Below are 7,977 nucleotides of genomic sequence, written 5' to 3'. Positions count from 1 at the left end.
TGATTAGCTAGTGAAGTCGTTTTCCCTGAGGCTCTTTTGTGTGCAAAATCCTCACACTCAATTGACATGTGGACATCATAAAGCTGATGAAATGCAATTGTAATGAACAAGAGGGAGAGGCATCTGCAGCAGTCTAAATGAAAGACCCTTCCCTCTCGACATGCTAATTCAGAAAATCTGCTCTTAGCTTGTACTCCCTCTGGATCCCAATGGATGCGAGTCTCCATGAATGCATATTCAAAACAGCATATTAGCCTCAGTAGCAAGTGAAATTTGAGCCTGGATGGACCAATTCTAGTTTCAAGACAGATTATGCTGCATCAAACGTAGTAATGATTTGACAGTTCATTTGTGACGAGAGTCCTACAGTCAAGGTTTAATGCACAGACAGGCGCAGGTGTGCAGCCAGAACCAACAAAATCCAAAGGCTGCCAGTTAGGTAGCCTTATGCATGTGAAAAGGTGAAACATATTTAAGAAATTAGCACCATCTTCTTTAAAGCATCTTGTGGTTCTACAGACAGACCTTCCTCACACACCCATCGAGCCCTGGTTCAGAGGGACTGGGAAGGACAGCCCAATATGCCACAGTTGCTATACATTAGTCCCAGGAAGGGTCAAAGTAGAAAACAACATCAGAGGATGGATTGCTTTCTTAACCATACTCTAGCTAAATAAATGTGTGTGCCTTCTGGTAATTTAGGCAAGCTCTGTCCCTGGAGAAGGTGTGGGGATGCAAACTGCTGGGACCCACATGGGCTGAGCTGTGCCAGGCTCTGCCTCTGTGTATGCTGGATGCAGTTTTTCACTTCTTCCCCAGTTCTTGCTTCATTTTGGGCTCCTCTGCCTCAAAAAGCTCTAAACTGTTTATTGTTTTTACCGTGTGGACACGATTCATATATCTGATTTTTTCCATGCCTTTGTGGTTTTTAAGGCAGGGAGAGAAATTCTAACCTGTATATTCCTGTTATGTAAGCGTGTGTATGGATGTATGTGTCTTTTTTAAACGCTTATCTTGCGAGATCAGAAATCCTTAAAAAAAATATAAAATTAAATTTTAGGAGTTGAAAATTATTTCAATATAACATTAAATTCATATGTATACAACCTTTACTACACAGAAGTTTAAATACTAATTAGCTGACATGTTCTGGTAGAAACTCCATCTAAACTCAGGAATAGTCATTGTTTGACAGGACCTTCATATCAACCCAGTGAAATTTGTGCCATCAAGCAGGGAAACAAGCCTCAAGGAGTCTGCTCTCACCTCTTTTCCTCTGTGGTGGCCAGGCATTCAATACGCAGGTACAAGGGAGGAAGTGTGGGGTGTGTGCACCACACACATTTCCATTTAGTAAATTTGGTCTAAATCCTGTGCTTATTAGGCATGACTCACTACTGGTGTGAGAAGTTACCTACAACAGAGTTGAAAAGCACGTAATCCCCAGCAATGCTTCCCTTGCTGATGGTCAGTCCATGTGACAGTGGTTATACTGTGCTTACTTCAAATTAAAATACATCTTCATTTGCAGGGACATTTCCTAGAAAGTTTCAATTCGCAATTCCATATCTTAGGATTTTGCACACAATTGTTTCACCAGGACACAATTTAAAGGAGCCATAAAACCTCCTTAAATTACAAGAGTTCCTACTTTTCCTGTGTGTAGTGTTACTCTTTCAGCAGCACCAAAGAATCTCACCATAGACTCTAAATAAGTATCAGTGGTAATGGCTGCTGTTTTAATAGAAGCCTCCTAAAAAGCCAAAGGACACATCTTTACTCTGGCAGCGCTGAATGGATGGAACGCTGGTATCCTTTACATTCTTTTCTTCTGGTTTTGAGGAAATGTGAGGAACAAGTTTCAGTATCTTCACAGTTTTGCCTTCTTTTTTTTACCTCCAGAAGAGGAAAAATGGGCTGGGAGGTACAGCAAGGAAGGTATCTTGAAACGGCACAGCTCCTGCCACGGACCTACTGAGGACAGCCCTTCCTCTTGCCAGGAGCTGTGGAAAGGAGGGTGATTTCTCTCAGCTGGCCTCCAGTTGCCTTGGCTGGTTTTATTATGACCATCTGGCTGATACCAAGGCACCAGCACACTCATCTCTAACTACTGCACTCTTCGTGAGCCAAATAGTAGCTGCCTTCATTGTATTACAAGGTAGCAAAGCTACCAGAAAGTGGATTTGGGAGAAATCCCTCTGGGTAAGATGTCTGGATTTGGGAACATTCTAGCCCCATGCTGCAGGAATTGATCGCTATTGATTGGTCCCCAAAGTAATGCTCTGAGCCAGTTTCCTCTCCTGGGAGAAGGGCTGTGCCAGGGATTTAACCATGTTGTTTTAAAACCTAATTAGCCAAAGAGCCCACCAAAACATGTACAGATGCCATTTTGTGATGGCACATACATGCCCTGCATGGAAGAGCAACATTATCAGGGGAGGTGGCTACAGACCTTTTCTGCTGCAAAGGTACTTGTGTAAGATATAAATGAAGTAACAGATTAATCTGTGCATCTTTAGTTTATTACTGAGCCTCTCCAAAACGGGATATGATAAACTCTTTACAGACTGAAGAATCAGGGACCAACAGTTATTGCAGAGACTAACAAGATAAATATATTATGTTGCTCAGACACACAAACACTGTAAGTATAGATATAATACCAGCATTTTTAAACATTTCCCTTCATTCACCAACTCAATAGGTACTTTTTAGTAATAGTTATGGCTTGAATATTATGCAGTCACTATCATCCATAATGTATTTTGAGGGCTAGGGGAGGTAAGGGAAGCAAAAACCCTGCAGAATCACATTAAGTTTCTCATTTAGTTCTACTTACATATTCATGAATTCATCAGCACCAGTGGTTTGAGATCTTGCCACTCCTTATCTCCTGGTTTCTGCCATGTGTGCTTAGTGAGGCTTAGAAAGTGGACTTCTATTTTCCTCTTCTCAACAGTCTAGAAGAGTTATATGGAGTCATTAATCATGAAAATCAGTATCATTCTAAACATCAAACTTTGATAAGATGATAAATGACATTCCTACTATACGTCACAACTTGGTTCATATTTTGTACCTTCTTCAAATCTGCTCAAGTAGAGTGTAAACCAGTGTCACATCTAATACATTACAGCAAGAATACCTAGTCTTTGTTGCCTGTTACTTCAGAAGCATCAGATTAAAAAGATGCTTAAGAGTGGGGTTTTTCCTTTATTTTTTTTCCTCCATTGAATGCTTCAAACTAGTTTGACAATCTTTAAAAGGTTAATGAGTACTGTCTGCTACAGAAAGACAAAATGATTTAATTCAGAAAATAAGAAAACATTCCTAAAATGTAATCAGTCACTAAGGAAATTACATACAACGAGGTAAAGGTGTTTTACATTTCATTTCCTAAGCAGAACTTCTGAGAGTTCAAGAGAAATCGTGAGGAGGTTCCTGTGCAAAAATGCATCTCTCCAAAATTGTTTCTATCTGGAAAAGCAAACAGTATGCCCTGGTTTCTTTCCCTCCAGGTTGTCACAGTCTTGAACCTCCTTTTCAAGTGCAGCACCTTGCACATGTCTCATTGAGTGGCAGCTTTTGTACATCCCAGTCCTCCTCCAGAATCTTAGGATGATCTGAGTACAGGGCAGCTGGGACAGTGCACAGGAGCTCAGCAGTTTCAGGACGTCCTTCTTGTCTTTGGGGATGCCTTCTTGGGGCTGGAGGAAGTCTCCTTGTCCTTTCCAGAGGAGCAGAGAAAAATGAGATTGTGTGGATTGGGGAGGTAAGAGAAGGCAGCACTTCCTTGCTCAGACCACACATCCAGGAGCAATCCTCGGCCAACAGCTTTCCATCATGGACACATGTACAACAGAGCTTCAGAGTCTTTGCACTTCTCCTTACCAACATCTGCTACAGGCCAGTTTGGCAGGCCCACATTCTGCAGTTTTGGCAAATCTTGGGAAGAGTTATAAAAATCACATCATTTTTCCTGAGCTGAGATGCTAAGCAATTTTAAATTGTTGATGGAATTAAGAAAACAATTTCAAATAGTATGATCTCAGAATAAACACAATGTCCTTACAGATCTTCAGACACTACAACTTCCTGTGATCCTGAGTTCTTGTGACAGAAAGGAGCTCTAAGCTGGCTGTGGCCCTTTTACATAGCACTATCCTGCCACACTCATTGCACAACATCTGTGCACCGCTAAAGCCTTTAGTACTGATACCTAACAAAGAACGCTTTTCCCCTACAAGCAGTAAAGATACATCATTTTTATTTCTTTTTCTGAGTTGAATTTAAAAAAAAAAATCCATCTTGAGTGACCGGCCAAAGGCTGCTGGACATCCAGAGCACAGTCCAGTTTTGTTGCTTTCCCAGCTCCATTTTCCCCCAGTCTCTGTGCCCAGCTCCACAAAACTCCCAGGAGCAGCCCCCAGAACTTCCCTGAAGTAATATGCAAGCAAACCATTAGTAGGTGGAAGTTACTTGCTGATACTGTTGGAATATGATACAATGTGCTTACAGCACTGCTCTTCTGATCACTTTACCCCTGCACTGCACTCCATAGAAGAGGAATATCCATAACCAAGACTAGCATTTATTACAAAAATTTAACCAACTAACACCACAATTTTAAACTTTTTCTTCCCAGTTGTATTTAGTGAGCCCCACTTTCTGTCAGCAGAAGGAGTCCTTCTTGCTTCATCTCCAGATTTGCAGAAGTACAATGTGTTCCTGCTTGCTGGCTGGCATAAACCACCTTCCACGCATTCTCAATGTATCAAGACTGCTGTAAAGTTTAAATTGGGCTATCTGTAATTAGCTATGTTTTAAGAGTTTGTGGGCAATTTCAGAGCAGGGCTCTACCATATTAACAGTTTCACAAGGAGGAAGCAGAATTTAAACAGAGGAAACAAACACAAACACATTCTTTATTTGATGGCAATGAAATTCATTTTAAAAAAAGGGGGATTGCAGTAAACTGATTTTTTTTTTTGCATGCAGTTTCCTATAGACAATATTTAATTAACTACTCAATTAATTAAATTGACAAAAACACAAGTAAATTATAATTCTTGGTAAACAATGTCACCTAAAGAACCATTAACTCAATTTTTATCACATTTGGAGTTGGTATAAGTCTAATGGTTTTTTAGTTTAGTAATGACTGTTTCCTTAATGTTACTTGCCACTAACTGAGAGATTTTCCTTCTGCCAGCTCATTGTAAGGAATTACTACAGGCAAGTATTTTTATTCTGGGTCTTTACAGAGAAGTTCTGGTATTGGTTGTATTTCCAGTGCTTTCAACAAATACATGGAAAAATAAAGCATTGTTAGGTTTCACAGTCCACTTAGAGAAAATTTGACAGAAACGTATAAAGTAAAATTTGACAGAAGAGCAGCAAATGTAATGGTTATTGGTGTGTTTCTTATACCCATTAAATAATATAGAGGACAAAAGGACAGCAAAAGAATAAATTTCCCAGCCTACTTACGTCCAAGCATCTTTTGGGTTTTTTTCTCAGCACTTCAGAAACAAAGAAGGGTAGTAGCAGGAGGAACGGGGATGAAACAAAAACAATAAAACACTGATTGTCTCTTAGCTCCTGTGAGCTTTCCTCAAGGACTATCCTATACCTTAGAAAGGATGAGAGTCATATCCTGAGGACCTCTGAGCCCTGCCAGGGTGCTGGACAGGCTGCAATGCCTGCGGCTGGTTTGGGAGCAAGACCCCAGAGCTTCCTCTCTGCCTGGGAAGCCCAAAACACAGCCTGGGTCTGACACACTTTTCCTACCCTACCTTCCTTCTGTAGAGACCTTGAGTTGTAAGCATAGGAGCAGACTGCAAACTCTCTGGGACAAGCAGGAGGGTCTGGTTTAAAGGTATGGTTCTGCAGCAATATAAAGGAGTAGCTATTAATAATAATGATATCTAGGAGCTTATGCTTCCATAGAATGCTGGGTGCAATTAATAACTCTCTAATTAATCAGCCAGTACTCTGTTCAGGATCAGCAATGGCAGCTCCACATCACAGCACTCTCTGCCAGTGCAGTGGGTGCATAGGACAGTGGCTGGGTTGAAATACAGCAATGCCCACAGCTACCACAATTCCCAGGTCTGGCAATCGATAGAAAAGACCCTGTCTCTTTCATTTTCTATCACCTCTTTAATGTCTTTATTGATACAGTACTTAAAGTTTGCCATTAGCTCATACATATTCCTATATACCTTCTCTTGCAGTTTAGAGTACCATACAAACAGTAAGAAACAAAATGTATTACTTTTTTAAACAGGCATGAAGGTTTAAAGATTACTGTGTAGTATGTTTTGATATAAATCTGTTGATTGTCTGTGTGCAGTACTTCAGATCATGTGGAAACTGCATATTTATGTCAGGGTTCTCACAGTTCTGAATGGACTTTAAGTTCAAACTTATTTATAATTGCTTATTTCAATGAAAACTGAGAATCAGAAAATTAAAAAGGGAATCTACTTTTTTTTTTCCCCAATACAAATCATGAAATCAAGGAAGAGCACTTCCCCTTAATTCACCCCAAACATACATAACCTGCTTATAAACCCCAAGCTTATTTTGGTCTTCAAAGATAATTAAAGAACAGACAGTCCTGCCTAGAGTCTCAGCAAATTAATCAGTGGCCCAGAAGTTACTGATTGTGTGGTTGTGTGAGTATCTCTCCAATCTGACAGATCAAAGGATGGTCTCTACTCTCTTGACTGTTTACCTTAAGTGAACCTCAAAATCAAACACCTCTGAACAGCATCTCTAATAAAGCAGTTGTACTCTGCTGAAGCTATTGCTACTTTTGAATGGCTCCACAAAGGCAAAAATAAAGGAAAAAGCTTTCTATCATTTTGTTTTGTCAAAATGAATGGTTAAAATGATGTCTTTTTATTTGCTGGCCTCAAATATCTTTTTGCAGTTCAGAATCATTGCATACTCCTCAGTGATTGCTTTCACTAAGAGCAGTATTTTCACAAAGTACTTTAACTAATGTGTTTTCCCTGTTTCTCAGGACTACTCAGCATAAATTTCCTGGTGGTAAAATGGCTGAGTCCACTCCTGGGTGAAGGACCCTAACACAGCTGGTAACTCTGGGGAGTTATTGTAGAAAAACCCCTGAAACCATCAACCGAGCACACAGCAGCAGGCAAACATCAAGCAGCATTAGCAAGGGGATAAAGCAATAAGCAGGAGGTGATATATTTTCTGCAGGAGAAGATCTTTCATAGCTGTAACCCACCTGGAGCTCACCTGGGCCTGTTTGCAGAACTGTGCTGCCAGAAGCACAGCACTGCCTCGCAGAGGGTGCACCGCAGGCCAACAAAGGTCTCTAGAATCTCAGTTGAAAGAAAAGCCTAGGTGGGTTGAGTTACTCTGCCTAGATAACAACGGCCACAGATGTGACCTAAAAGCCATTTTAACAATTTTGGGAAGGCTCTGATAACATTCTTAGGGATACTTTGGTCATAGTGGCAAGACAGTCCCAAAAAGAGAAGTGTAAAGAAAAATATGGGATTAGAGAAGAATTCAGCCAATGGAACTATTTCATGTATAGATAGTAAGAAATAGAGGTAGTGTTCATTCCCACTGAAGTCAATGAATAATTATCATTGATCTGAATTAGGTAGAGCTATCCTGCAGTAAATTCCCAAGATGAACAAAAACTTATTGCACAGCCATTAAAATTATGTTTTCCTCAGCTATTCTTTTCCAAGCAAAAGCAGCAAAGGAAGAGGGAAACAACTCAAAGAAATGGTTAAATTACAGTAGAAAGAACAGGTGACATTTCTTCTTTCTGCCTGAGAGATCACATATTGCAGAAAGCTTCTGGATCTGAGTTTTCCTGGACAGACACAGAAAGCTGTATTTTCCACAGATGAGAAGTAGATGTCTATAAACCAAGATTTTACTGCTTTGTGTACCTGTCTGTGCAGTCAGAGATGGGGAAGAGAAATTATT

General features: G+C 40.3%; 1 long non-coding RNA gene across 1 annotated transcript; it reads left to right on the top strand.

Moving 5' to 3' along the window:
* The first annotated feature begins 1,219 nt into the window (after window positions 1-1,219).
* LOC111931794 (uncharacterized) lies at window positions 1,220-3,144 on the top strand. Its single transcript, XR_002865742.2, has 2 exons — window positions 1,220-1,809; window positions 1,903-3,144. It is a non-coding gene; the product is annotated as an uncharacterized LOC111931794 (long non-coding RNA).
* The last annotated feature ends 4,833 nt before the right edge of the window (window positions 3,145-7,977 follow it).

Source organism: Cyanistes caeruleus, chromosome 7 (genome assembly GCF_971803275.1).
Source record: "Cyanistes caeruleus chromosome 7, bCyaCae1.hap1.1, whole genome shotgun sequence".
NCBI lineage: Eukaryota > Metazoa > Chordata > Aves > Passeriformes > Paridae > Cyanistes > Cyanistes caeruleus.
The sequence above is the reverse complement of the archived record's forward strand: the minus strand, read 5'-3'. Positions and strand labels throughout refer to the sequence as shown.